This window comes from Oncorhynchus nerka, linkage group LG8, assembly GCF_034236695.1.
Source record: "Oncorhynchus nerka isolate Pitt River linkage group LG8, Oner_Uvic_2.0, whole genome shotgun sequence".
Taxonomy (NCBI): domain Eukaryota; kingdom Metazoa; phylum Chordata; class Actinopteri; order Salmoniformes; family Salmonidae; genus Oncorhynchus; species Oncorhynchus nerka.
In genome coordinates this window covers 27,630,396-27,644,142 of record NC_088403.1, presented here as the reverse complement: position 1 = coordinate 27,644,142, position 13,747 = coordinate 27,630,396, and positions in this window count along the sequence as shown.

Sequence of the window (13,747 nt, the reverse complement as noted above, 5' to 3'; positions counted from 1 at the left end):
TATATGAACCAGGGCAGCCAAAGACACAATTTGTCTGTCCTCGGTTGGAGAGATAGGAACCTGCCAAAAGTACCTCTGTGCCTCTCTGCAACAATGGCCTTCAGACTGTGACTGAACTGGAGGGAAAAGTCTAGATTAGACATGGTGTCTCAGTTACAGGGGTATGTACTGTATGAGGGGTGCAGGCCAGGTGGATTGGAGAAAGAAACCCCATGTACCTGCCCTACAGTACACCAGAGTTCCTAGTTCCTACTGCAGCTCCAACTCCCCATCCCCCCTCCTTCCTCCCGTTTCATTCCAACCCCCCCAGCCCACCTGAGGAGTGTAGGTAGAGGTACCCTCTAAATCCCTCTTCTTGGCCATGTGTCCCACCCGAACCCCTCATCTAAACCCTGTCCCACATCTTTTCGATCCAACTTAATGCAGGTAGTCCACTCCAACCTCCAACCTCCCTGATCCATTACAAAGCCTTTAGTAGTCCTGCAGTCCTTGCCACACTGCACTGGGCTGCGCTGTTAGTGAGGCCTGGCACTCAGACAGACAGACAGACCTCATGGAAGAAAGAACAATGGCTGGCATCCGTCCGCCACTCCCTGGCTGCTGCCTCGCGTTGATCAGCCGTAATCACTGGATGGAGTGATCCCCAGAGAGGGTTACGCAGAGTGTGTGTGTCTGTGTGTGTGTACTCACAATACACGTGTGTATGCATGTGTATGGTTGTGTGCTATGTGTGCATTGGCATTTTAAAATGCTTGGGTGTTTGAGATCATTACTGTATCCCCTCTGTTGCGTTTGACTGCTGCTGCTCTGGCAGTTTGAGGTCAACGTGTGTCGTGAATGCGAACAACCGCACAAATGACCTCGCTGGCCTGGAATTTATGGTCTCCCCTGTCCACGAGCTTGTCTAACAGTATTCGTTAATAACAGCAGAAGAGATTGGAGTCTGGGCGTTTGTTTAAGTGCACTCTAGAGTGTTAGAGTGGAAAGAGAAAACCCAGGGTTTGGTTATTATACGAGTGGATGCTGAGCGTGCTGAACATGCCATTCAAACAAGAAGACGCCGACCCTCATTACATTAATAATTTGTACCTGTTGGATAGCCAATTTTTATCTCTCCGTCTTTTCCTTCTGCGTCACCCTCTCTCTCATTTACTTACCTTCATCTTTTTGGTTGCCTCTCTTACTCTCACTCTCTCTCTCTCTCTCTCTCTCTCATACACACAAAAGAATCCCACACCCATTCTCACACCTTTTCTGTTTTTTCAGCTCATCAACCCATTCCTCATCTATCAGCTCATCCTGCCTTTACAAATGAAGGATCCACATAGTTTTGATCATTCTTTTGTTGCTGAGAATTTTCCTGCAGATGACCTTCGTGATTTACGTAAATTCACTGAAAACATACACAAACTTATATATTAAATAGATACCTCATGACAGCCTACCGGGGAACAGTGGGTTAACTGCCTTGTTCAGGGGCAGAAGGACAGATTTTTACCTTGTCAGCTCGGGGATTTGATCTAGCAACCTTTTGGTTACTGGCCCAACGCTCTAACCACTAGGCTACCTGCCGCCCCAAATGAAGCTATTTATCTACTTCCCCAGAGTCAGATGAACTTGTGGATACCATTTGTATCTCTCTGCGTGCAGGTTGAAGGAAGTTCCTAAATGGGTCATTCCTACGGTCCGGTGCCTTCTGGACCTCATAACAAAACAACAATAACAAAACGGACATCGTTGACTTTCAGAACAACATATTGGTCAAGTTCAGGCAGCTAAAAATAACTATACAATTCACCACTGTTAGGCGCATAATCCTAACAGGGTGGAACCTAATTAGCCATAGCTCTGTGGGTGATTGAGATTGAGCTAGCATAATGATTGACATTTGAAGAGGATTTTAACTTCTATATAAAACGTATTTTGAAATGTGATTCATTTTCTCTATAATTTAGCCTAACAGGTTGGTTACAAACAGACCAACAGCATGAAACATGGGAAAATAGATGCAACCAAGTGTTTATATTTATTCAGATTTGCACCGTTTTTCCACCCAAAACATTATGACACTTGCTGAATGTGATGTAATTGTGGGAAGGGGCTTTTTTTTTTTTTTTTTAAAGGAAAATTGCAGGGTGGAGAAGTAACAGGGTGGAAACCGAAATCAGGGACCACAGAAAATTATAAACACATTAATAATATAATAATCATGAACAAAACGTTTTGATGAGAGATTTTAACTATAAAATAATAAAGAAACATTTGAAATATGTTATTATTTTATGGCAATACATTTCTCTGAGAAGTTGATGAATAACACCCATGTAACGGTTTCCCTCCTCTTCTGAGGAGGAGTAGCGTGGTAAGTGTCCATATTTTAATGAAATATAACCCAACACCCCCAAAGGTGCGGACTCCAGCCGCAAAACCTAAATCCATAGGGGAGGGTCTGGGTGGGCATCTGTCCGCGGGACGTGGACCCCACTCCACCATACTCTTGGCCCACATAAGTGGCGCCTTTGGAGCAGCGACCCTCATCGCCGACCTCGGACTGGGGACCCTTGCAGCGGGCTCCGAATAGACGGGAGACTCCGGCAGCACAGGACAGACGGGAGAACCTGGAGGGAGGAGACGGAGAGACAGCCTGGTGCGTGGAGCTGCCACAGGACCTGGGGAGACCTACAGGTGGCCTGGTGCGTGGGGCTGCCACAGGACCTGGGGAGACCTACAGGTGGCCTGGTGCGTGGGGCTGCCACAGGACCTGGGAAGACCTACAGGAGGCCTGGTGTGTGGGGCTGCCACAGGACCTGGGGAGACCTACAGGTGGCCTGGTGCGTGGGGCTGCCACAGGACCTGGGAAGACCTACAGGAGGCCTGGTGTGTGGGGCTGCCACAGGACCTGGGGAGACCTACAGGAGGCCTGGTGCGTGGGGCTGCCACAGGACCTGGGGAGACCTACAGGAGGCCTGGTGCGTGGGGCTGCCACAGGACCTGGGGAGACCTACAGGAGGCCTGGTGCGTGGGGCTGCCACAGGACCTGGGGAGACCTACAGGAGGCCTGGTACGTGGAGGAGGCACCGGATGGAATGGGCTGTGGGGGAGCACTGAAGCTCTGGTGCGCAGCCTTGGCACCACTCCTCCAGGCTGGATGACCACTTTAGCTCGGACCATCCAGAGTGCAGGCACAGGTTGAACCGGGCTGTGGGTGAGCACTGGAGATCTGGTGCGTACCATTCGCACCTCTCCCTTAGGCTCAATGCACACATTCTGCACCCTCCTAGCGCCCTGGAGACACAGCACGCAGAGCCAGCGCAGGATACCCTGGGCCGAAACGGCGTACCGGAGACCAAACACGCTGAGCCGGCACAATACGCCCTGGCTGGATGCCCACTCTCGCTTGGCAATTGCGGGGCTATGAGCGCGTACTGGCGACACCGTGCGCTTGACCACATAACATGGTGCCTGACCAGTACTGCGCTTCTTCCGGTAAGCACGAGGAGTGGGCTCAAGTCTATCGCTTGACTCGCCAATCTCCCCGTGGGCCCTCCCAAAAAAACATTTTGGGGGCCTGTTTCTCGTACCTGTTGCGCTGGCTTACCTCATATCGCCACTGCTCAGCTTTAGTTGCCTCCAGTTCTTCCTTGAGGCGGCGATATTCCCCAGCCTGTGCCCAGGGTCCCTTGCCTTCCAGTATCTCCTCCCAAGTCCAGGAGTCCAGAACCCTCTGCTCCAGGTTACCACGCTGCTTGGTCCTTTTTTGGTGGGTAGTTCTGTATGGTGAAACACAGACACAGAAAACAAAACCTAGAATACACAACATAGAATGTCCACCCCAACTCACGCCCTGACCAAACTAAAACAGAGACATAAAAAAGGAACTAAGGTCAAAACGTGACAAACCGGGGACATGGCAAAATGCCTACATCCACTGAAAAAAAGTGGTCAAAATACATACAATTCCCTTTCAAGACCAATAATTTTGTGTTTTTAAGGTAAATAACACCTGACCTTATGTATAAAGCTAACTCTCTCTCCTCTGCTCTCATCCTTCTAGACCTATCGGCTGCCTTCGATACTGTGAACCATCAGATCCTCCTCTCCACCCTCTCCGAGTTGGGCATCTCCGGCGCGGCCCACGCTTGGATTGCGTCCTACCTGACAGGTCGCTCCTACCAGGTGGCGTGGCGAGAATCTGTCTCCTCACCACGTGCTCTCACCACTGGCGTCCCCCAGGGCTCTGTTCTAGGCCCTCTCCTATTCTCGCTATACACCAAGTCACTTGGCTCTGTCATAACCTCACATGGTCTCTCCTATCATTGCTATGCAGACGACACACAATTAATCTTCTCCTTTCCCCCTTCTGATGACCAGGTGGCGAATCGCATCTCTGCATGTCTGGCAGACATATCAGTGTGGATGACGGATCACCACCTCAAGCTGAACCTCGGCAAGACGGAGCTGCTCTTCCTCCCGGGGAAGGACTGCCCATTCCATGATCTCGCCATCACGGTTGACAACTCCATTGTGTCCTCCTCCCAGAGCGCTAAGAACCTTGGCGTGATCCTGGACAACACCCTGTCGTTCTCAACTAACATCAAGGCGGTGGCCCGTTCTTGTAGGTTCATGCTCTACAACATCCGCAGAGTACGACCCTGCCTCACACAGGAAGCAGCGCAGGTCCTAATCCAGGCACTTGTCATCTCCCGTCTGGATTACTGCAACTCGCTGTTGGCTGGGCTCCCTGCCTGTGCCATTAAACCCCTACAACTCATCCAGAACACCGCTGCCCGTCTGGTGTTCAACCTTCCCAAGTTCTCTCACGTCACCCCGCTCCTCCGCTCTCTCCACTGGCTTCCAGTTGAAGCTCGCATCCGCTACAAGACCATGGTGCTTGCCTACGGAGCTGTGAGGGGAACGGCACCTCAGTACCTCCAGGCTCTGATCAGGCCCTACACCCAAACAAGGGCACTGCGTTCATCCACCTCTGGCCTGCTCGCCTCCCTACCACTGAGGAAGTACAGTTCCCGCGCAGCCCAGTCAAAACTGTTCGCTGCTCTGGCCCCCCAATGGTGGAACAAACTCCCTCACGACGCCAGGACAGCGGAGTCAATCACCACCTTCCGGAGACACCTGAAACCCCACCTCTTTCAGGAATACCTAGGATAGGATAAAGTAATCCTTCTCACCCCCCTTAAAAGATTTAGATGCACTATTGTAAAGTGGCTGTTCCACTGGATGTCTTAAGGTGAACGCACCAATTTGTAAGTCGCTCTGGATAAGAGCGTCTGCTAAATGACTTAAATGTAATGTAATGTAAATGTATGTTTATAGCCTTTTGGAGTCCACATTTGAACCTTTTTTTGTACTAAATAAGAAATGATATTTGCTGGGGACAGAAAAGGTACCGCAGAGTAGGAATGAGCCAACTAGCGTTAGCGTTATTGCTAACTTGAGTTAGAGTAATGACTGGAAGGCTATGGTATCTGCTATGTCCATATTTGGTATGTCCAGGTATCTGCTACGTCATACTAGCATGCTAGTAGATACCATAGATTTCCAGGCATTGCGCTAACGCTAGCTAGCTCACAATACAACCACTTGCTTCCATCATACTGGATGATACAGAGACATAAAAATGGTATCCCAGGAGTTCATCTAACTCTGGGGAAGAAGATAAAGGGCTTCACTGCCAAAATCCTAAAGTATCCCTTTAACAGTATTGCACTTTTCATGTAGCCTACTTGTGGCCAGCTCATAGCCTAACCACCGATCCAGCAACATTATGGACTAACCGTTAAAATCCTGTTGCTGCAGGATTATTTTTCTGTGACAATATACAGTACCAGTCAAAAGTTTGGACACACCTACTCATTCAAGTGTTTTTCTTTATTTTGACTATTTTCTACATTGTAGAAAAATAGTGAAGACATCAAAATGATGAAATAACACATATGGAATCATGTAGTAACCAAAAAAGTGTTAAACAAATCAAAATATGTTTTTTCATAGTAACCACCCTTTGCCTTGATGACAGATTTGCACTCTTGGCATTCTCTCAACCAGCTTCAGGAGGAAGGCTTTTCTAACAGTCTTGAAGGAGTTTCAACATATGCTGAGCACTTGTTGGCTGCTTTTCCTTCACTTTGTCGTCATTCCAACTCATCCAAAACCATCTCAATTGGGTTGAGGTCGGGTAATTGTGGAGGCCACACACGCGGAGATCATCCATTCACCTACTCTCACAAAGACACGGCAGTTGGAACCAAAAATCTAAAATGTGGACTCATCAGACCAAAGGACAGATTTCCACCGTTTTTTGGCCCAAGCAAGTCTCTTCTTATTATTGGTGTCCTTTAGTAGTGGTTTCTTTGCAGCAATTCGACCATGAAGGTCTGATTCACGTCTCCTCTGAACAGTTTGTGACGTGTCTGTTACTTCTGTGAAGCATTTATTTGGGCTGCAATCTGAGGTGCAGTTAACGCTAATGAACTTGTCCTCTGCAGCAGAGATAACTCTGGGTCTTCCTTTCCTGTGGCGGTCCTCATGAGAGCCAGTTTCATCATAGCGCTTGATGGTTTTTGCGACTGCACTTTAAGAAAATGTCAAAGTTCTGACCTTCATTGACTGACATTCATGTCTTAAAGTAATGATGGACTGTCGTTTCTCTTTGCTTATTTGAGCTGTTCTTGCCATAATATGGACTTGGTATTTTACAAAATAGGGCTTCTGTATACCACCCCTACCTTCTCACAACACAACTGATTCCTATATCTGTAGGTGTGGGAGGCTTGGAGTTTACCTAAACGATTGACTCTGTGTGTGTGTGTGTGTGTGTGTGTGTGTGTGTGTGTGTGTGTGTGTGCGTGCTGCTGATCAGTGCACTTTTTTCAGAGACCTGACTATTTTTCTTTCTCTCCAGTGCTCCCTATACAAACATAGTTTTTCTAATAAGGCAGACACTGCCCAGTTTAATTGGGCCTCATTTCCTAAAGTGTGCACACACACACACACACCTCTAATAGCGGGTCTAGCAGGAGAGGGGTGGGATGGCAGAGGGGTTACCTGGCCCAGTTCCAAATGCATACAGCAGACATGTTAAAAAGCTCTGGCTGTTCCACATGGTAAAGGAGTTATGGCAGACATTAAAAGGTTTTCTGGGTGCTCGGTTTCCCTCCCTCCAAACGCTGCATTAGTACAGCTAATGGGCCCAGGGTTCTGGCAGTTCAAACACACCGGCCAGCTCACTCCCTGCCGTCCTAGTTGGTGATGACTTTCCTTTCCCTTTCTTTCCACCCCATGTCCTTTCTGCCCTCTACTCTCCCCTCCTCCATTTCTTCCTCCCCTGTCCTTTCTGCGCTCTTACTCTCCCCTCCTCCATTTCTTCCTCCCCCTGTCCTTTCTGCCCTCTTACTCTCCCCTCCTCTATTTCTTCCTCCCCTGTCCTTTCTGCCCTCTTACTCTCCCCTCCTCCATTTCCTCCTCCCCTGTCCTTTCTGCCCTCTTTCTCTCCCCTCCTCCCTTTTTCCTCCCCCTGTCAGTTCTGCCCTCTTTCTCTCCCCTCCTCCCTTTTTCCTCCCCCTGTCAGTTCTGCCCTCTTTCTCCCCCCTCCTCCTCCCCCTGTCAGTTCTGCCCTCTTTCTCTCCCCTCCTCCCTTCCTCCTCCCCCTGTCAGTTCTGCCCTCTTTCTCTCCCCTCCTCCCTTCATATATATTCCATCCTTTTCTCTCACCTATTACATTTCCCTCTCTTTGGTTTGGTGGTACTCATAGAAAAAAAGGTGTTATCTAGAACCTTATAGGGTTCTTCAGCTGCCCCATAGAAGAACCCTTTGAAGAATCCCTAAATCTCTCGCCCTTTCCCAGAAGCATTTAGCCCAGGACGTCTGACCCCAGCCTGTCTGTCCCTTTGAGCCCCACAGATGTTCTGGCCCGCTGGGTCTCACGTGCCCCAGCAACAAGGTGTGTCCACTCCATGAAATCAGTTAAACCGTGCAGGGCATTTTCCTCACGCGATGCCAATCTGTAATGAAAATGTGTTTTACTCAACTGGAACGCTCATTTCGCACTTGATTTGTTTGACGTTGTACTTACCCAATCTATTTCTCATAAGAATATCTAATAAGAGAAGTCATTGTTTTGCATCCAAAAGTCCTTATAAAAGTGAATGTTTGTCTTTATGGCCATTGTAGAAGTACAACAGAACAGTAGCAGTCAGTAGTACTTGTGTTCAGCACAGGTGATGAATAGATGGTCTTGTCACTGGTGAGTCACGGATGGTCACAACTTCTCCAGATCCACTCCTTCAGCAGCAACCTGAACCAGCAGGAACTAAGGAAGGGCTCTCATTAGTTCCTCTGAGAGGGTTTACTGTCATCCTGCTCTGGTGTTCATTTACTTCCCAAGCAGGTGTCAGGTCCCCTTTCAAAGCCAATGTAGTCTAAAGTAGGTGACTCACCTCTTAGAGGGCAGCAACAGTGCAGCTGTTTGAGTGAATGAGGACTAGTCCCAATATAATAAGAAATGTCTCATGTAAAAAAAAAAAAATACATTTTGATCATGTGTTTCATCTTTTGTCCAGATCTTGTGCTTCATTTGTATGTGTGCGTTTTCCCCTGTTTTCAATACTCTCCCCATATACCCTACACGTTAACCAGCAATGAAGTAGAGATAACCTGGCTGGTATTGAGAAGGAGAGGCTGATGTTTTGTATGAAAAGGCTCTTTGTCTGGTAGTGCTGGACCCTGTTGAGCATACAGTTCTAATGACTTTGTCTGTATGTGTGTCTGGAGTGCCTGAATGTAAGAGTATGACGTAACAGGGGAAATTACACGTCTAGCCAGCAAAGCAGATGTGAGACAGAGGTTGGAGGGGCAGGGAGAGGATGGAGGTGGACGTCTGCCTGGAAGAAGTAAAGGACTGGGAACGTACAATGCCAATGTATGGTGGGTGCTTGGAGCCCTGGGAAAGCGTTGGTCCAGGCGTCAGATCAAAAGCTCCAGGAGAACAGTAGTGGATATGTGTGTGTTGGTGTCACTGTTTCCATCAAGACAGTACGGTCCATAAACTAGCAGCAGGTGTAGCCACAGACAAGGGAGTCTTCCAAAGGAGGCCTGGATTGGAAAGACCCATGGGTTGGGCAGATGTTTTCCATTTGAATTCTAAGGAAAGGGTGATGAAAAGAGAGAGAGAGAGAGAGAGAGAGAGAGACATAGGGGTAGACTAGTCCCCTACATCTCTTTTGTATAACCCTTTTCCAGACAAGAGAAGACCTTGGAGAGTGTGTGTGTCAGAGGAGGCTGATGGGAGGAGCTTGGAGGACTGGCTCATTGTAATGGCTGGAATGGAATATATTGAACGGAGTCAGACATATGGGTTTGATACTGTTCCATTTATTCCTTTCCATCCATTACAACGAGCCAGATCTCCTAGCTCCTCCCACCACAAACTCTCTCTCTCCAAGGTCTTCTCTTTCTGAAACCATTGGAGAGTTGCTTCATCTGATTGCCTGGAAAAGGGTTATATAACCACAGCAACAAAAGAGATGTTGGAGGGAAAAAGCAACGTGTGTCATTCCAAGATCTGGCATAAACTGATAGCAGCACTTCTAAAAAAACATGATGGACTAACTACAGGGAAGGGGACCTCTTACTGTGGATCTTATCTGTGGTCATTTCATTTTGTGGTTGTCGTCATATGTAAAACAGTCCAATAACAACCAGAGGTTTTTCCATCATTTATGTCAAATTCATAGTCTCATAAAGTGATATGTTACCTAAAGATAGTTGAAAAACTCAAGAAATATTGTTGAGAACCAAAAAGCACTTTCAATCAGCACTATATTTTCAGACACATTACCTTCTGAGGGAATTTTAAGCAGGTAGTGTTGAACAATCCATGTTATTGATAGTCTTGTTTTAAGTCCTTTGGCACAAACCACTCGACTTGCATGATCAATGAAAAAGTACCATGTTTGTAGTTCTTGGACAAACTGTTGAAACTAACTGCCACTGACCCCCTTTTTAAGAATTTAACCTTTGACCTTTCGTTTGTTGGGTTCAAAGTCTGAAAACCCACACCTGCCCTTCTAAGAGCCCTGGCCCCTACACCTCAACATGGCACACACATACACACTCCAGAACATCTCTCAACAGTTTGTGTGTGTGTGTCTGTCTGTGTGAATTGGTGAATGTGTGCGTGGTCGTGTGTGTGTGTGTGTGCATGTGTCCGGCGTCAAACTCAATCTGCTATGACCATTGTGATATGTCTGAAGTATTTTAATTAACTCTCTTTTAAAATATTCCTAGTGGGTTTTCCTCCTGAAAACGGAGACTGAGCAATAAAATCACAATAACATTTAGGACTGCCAGCTGGCCGTGCTGAAACGTTAAAATGATCACACACACAAACACACTTACAGCAGAGTCTCTTATTTCACTTGCCTGGTGTTGGAGCTTTCAGACACCCACAGTAGACATTAGGCAAGTTGCCTTTAACGGAAAACTGTGGACGGTTAAGTTATTATTTAATGTTTTTGGTGGCTAGGATTTCAATATCTCTCATAGCCAAGACTATTGCCTTACCAGACTGAGACAACCTGTGGTTGCATTTCTTTCTAGTCAACCACCATGTAAGGAATCCAGACATTACCCAATACCCTGTATGGTTCCTGGGGACTACATGTTGTAGACTAGCAGACATGTCGATACTCTGTGCGAGTCCGACAGGTCTACACTCTTAGACAAAAGGGTTCCAAAAGGGTTATTCAGCTGTCCCCATAGGAGAACCCTTTTAGGTTCTAGATAATCCTTTTTTCTCTTAGAGTGTAGGTTGTAGTGGGAGTTCTTATCGATCCTACACGTGTGATGTAGCAGACAGACTTTTGTCAATACTTGTGTGAGGAAGGTATAGTTTCGCTCTGATACTTGTGTGTGTGTGTGGGGTTGTGGTATAAACGTGATGTCAGCTTCTCATGGTCCAAGGTTGCCTGTAGTGTGTAGGAATGAAGAAGCACAATAAACTAGAGCTGGGAATTGCTAGAGACATTACAATACGATCACAATACTTAGGCGCTGATACGATATTTATTGAGATTCTCACAATGTATTGCAATTCGTGTGTGTGTGTGTGTGTGTGTGTACACACACAGTAGTGGAAAAAGTACCCAATTGTCATACTTGAGTAAAAGTAAAGATGCCTTAATAGAAAAGTGAAAGTCTAAAAGTATTTGGTTTTAAATATACTTATACATCAAGAGTAAAAGTATAAATCATTTTAAATTCCTTATTTTAAGCAAACCAGATGGCACCATTTTCTTGTATTTATAGCCACAGGCATACTCTAACACTCAAGACATCATTTACAAACGAAGCATGTGTGTTTAGTGAGTCCACTAGATCAGAGGCAGTAGGCGTGACCAGGGAGGTTCTCTTGAAGTGCGTGAATTTTTACAATGTTGCTGTCCTGCTAAGCATTCAAAATGCAACAAGTACATTATTTTCTTCAGGAATGTAGTGAAGTAAAAGTAAGAAATATAAATAGTTAGGTAAAGATACCCCAAAAAACTACATAGCTTGTATTTTTTACCTAAGTACTTTACACCACTGTGTGTGTGTGTGTGTGTGTGTGTGTGTGTGTGTGTGTGTATCGGAATGTGAGGCATGCGGCAGATGTCCCATTGGGCCGTCCTGGACCCAACTGATGACTACAGCAGCTGGGTGACCCTCTCACTCAGTCTGCCTCACACGGCAGGCACCGCCTACTGACCCCTCACAGCTCTTCTGGGGGTCATAAGGGTGGTCCTGTGGCATAAATGGGGTTAGGGTCTGGGGGGGGGGGGCAGAGTCAGTTCCAGGAATCAGCCCCTCACCTATTCTCATCAGCACCACTTTTCCAGTTGTAAGAGAGGTTATGAGGTAAACTTTCCAAATGGGAAAACGGGGCATCTTCAACTGATTTTTTCAACTGTCTCTAGTACGGGTAACAAGTGTGAGTCAGAGAGAAAGGACACACACACACACACACAGATGGAGTAGAGATGAGGTAAAGGTTGTCCTGTCTTGGGGGTCATGGTTGAGCAGTGCCAGGGTAGAGGATCTGAGCTGGTCTCCAGGTCAAAGGTCAGGGCTCTGAGGACACAACACAAGACCCCCGCCATAAAACTCATAGTTAGAAGGATGTATGGTGCAGTTAGCCTGTAGGAGGCATCCTGTTAAATCAGACAGTTAACAAGGACACACGCACATATGCCATTTTCCTCCTATCACCCTTGATGTAAGCCACATGCCACTGAACCAGCTAGGGAAAGAGAGGAGAGATATGTGCCTGAAGAACGTCAGGAATTCCAATCCCTGAGCACTAACCAACACAATCACCTCAAAATAAACAGGCCAGACCCTGAATGAAGTGGCAGCACCAGTCACGGCACTGCCCCAAATAGAAGAACTATGTGATACCACTATACTGAGACACAAACTCAGTCACAGGTGTAAATATTCCCCCTCAGCACCTTTCAGGCTGTTACTTAGTGGCTAATCTTATCTCCATATAAACAAGACTTAAAAAGCAACAGCCGTGAATTAAGGCCACTGAAAAATGCTGTGTTGAATCAAACCTTGAATTTGTCTTTAACGTCGTCGCCACGCAATGGACAAAAACACTCACATGAAAACAAACCAGACGTGTAATCACTTACTCAACTCAACTTTCTTATGCTTGTCCTTGGTCACTAAGGTCTTTAGTTAGGTCAGTGAAGAAGAGCAGGGTAATATAGTACCTGTCCTGATGCACATACATTGAGCAAGACATTTTTATTTTTTATCATCTGCATGAATCAGCAGGTAATAAACAAGACCTTACAAGATAACATAACGGTCTACACAATGTCTGACTGTGCAGTCTCTTCTATAGCCAAAAAAGACACACCTCCCTCCTCCTCCCCACTAACATACTTATTACACCTGTACCGAGAACAACCTGTCTAGTTGACACTGCTTTCCTAGTCGAAATAAGGTCAAACCGCCAGAGAGGTGCATGCAGTAAAAGTGTTCACATAACGTAAAAAGCTAAAACAGTAAATCCAGGTTGGGCAGCCTGTCACACAATGTCATTATGGTGGGCGATAAAAATGTCAAATTGATGGTTGTGAGAAAGAGAAGAGGCCTATTAGCAACAGGGAAACAATCTGGAGTACATTCTGTTCTGGATCACATTGTTTCTCTGGCCATCGGCGGAGATGGTAGCTTCAGGACCTTATTCTACAGCCATACAACCAGACCCATCGTTTCCCTTCTAAAGGCTGATGTAAAAAGGGCTTTAGAAATACATTTGATTGATTGACTGATTGATTGATTGATACAGGGATATTTGGGTTACATACAACAATGTGAGCCAGCATTTTTATCCTTCACCCAAATATGTGTTCGACCGCTCACAAAAAAACAACATTGTGCACCACAAGAAAAGGAACAAAGGAAATCAGACCAGTTTAAATACTTGACTTCTGAGAATGTGTGGATATTTAATGTGCTTTTGTGAGAAAGGGGTAGTTGTGGGGTATGTGTGTGTGTTAGGGGTATGTGTGTGTGTTAGAGGTAGTTGTGGGGTATGTGTGTGTGTTTGCATATATGTCGGGTGTGCACGTGAATTTTGCCACTAAGGTGTCAAATACCCATAACCAATAGCTTTGACAAAAGGCACCATGTGAACGCAACTGCAGATGTAGATGAAGGCCTCTAAGGAGGGAAATAACCG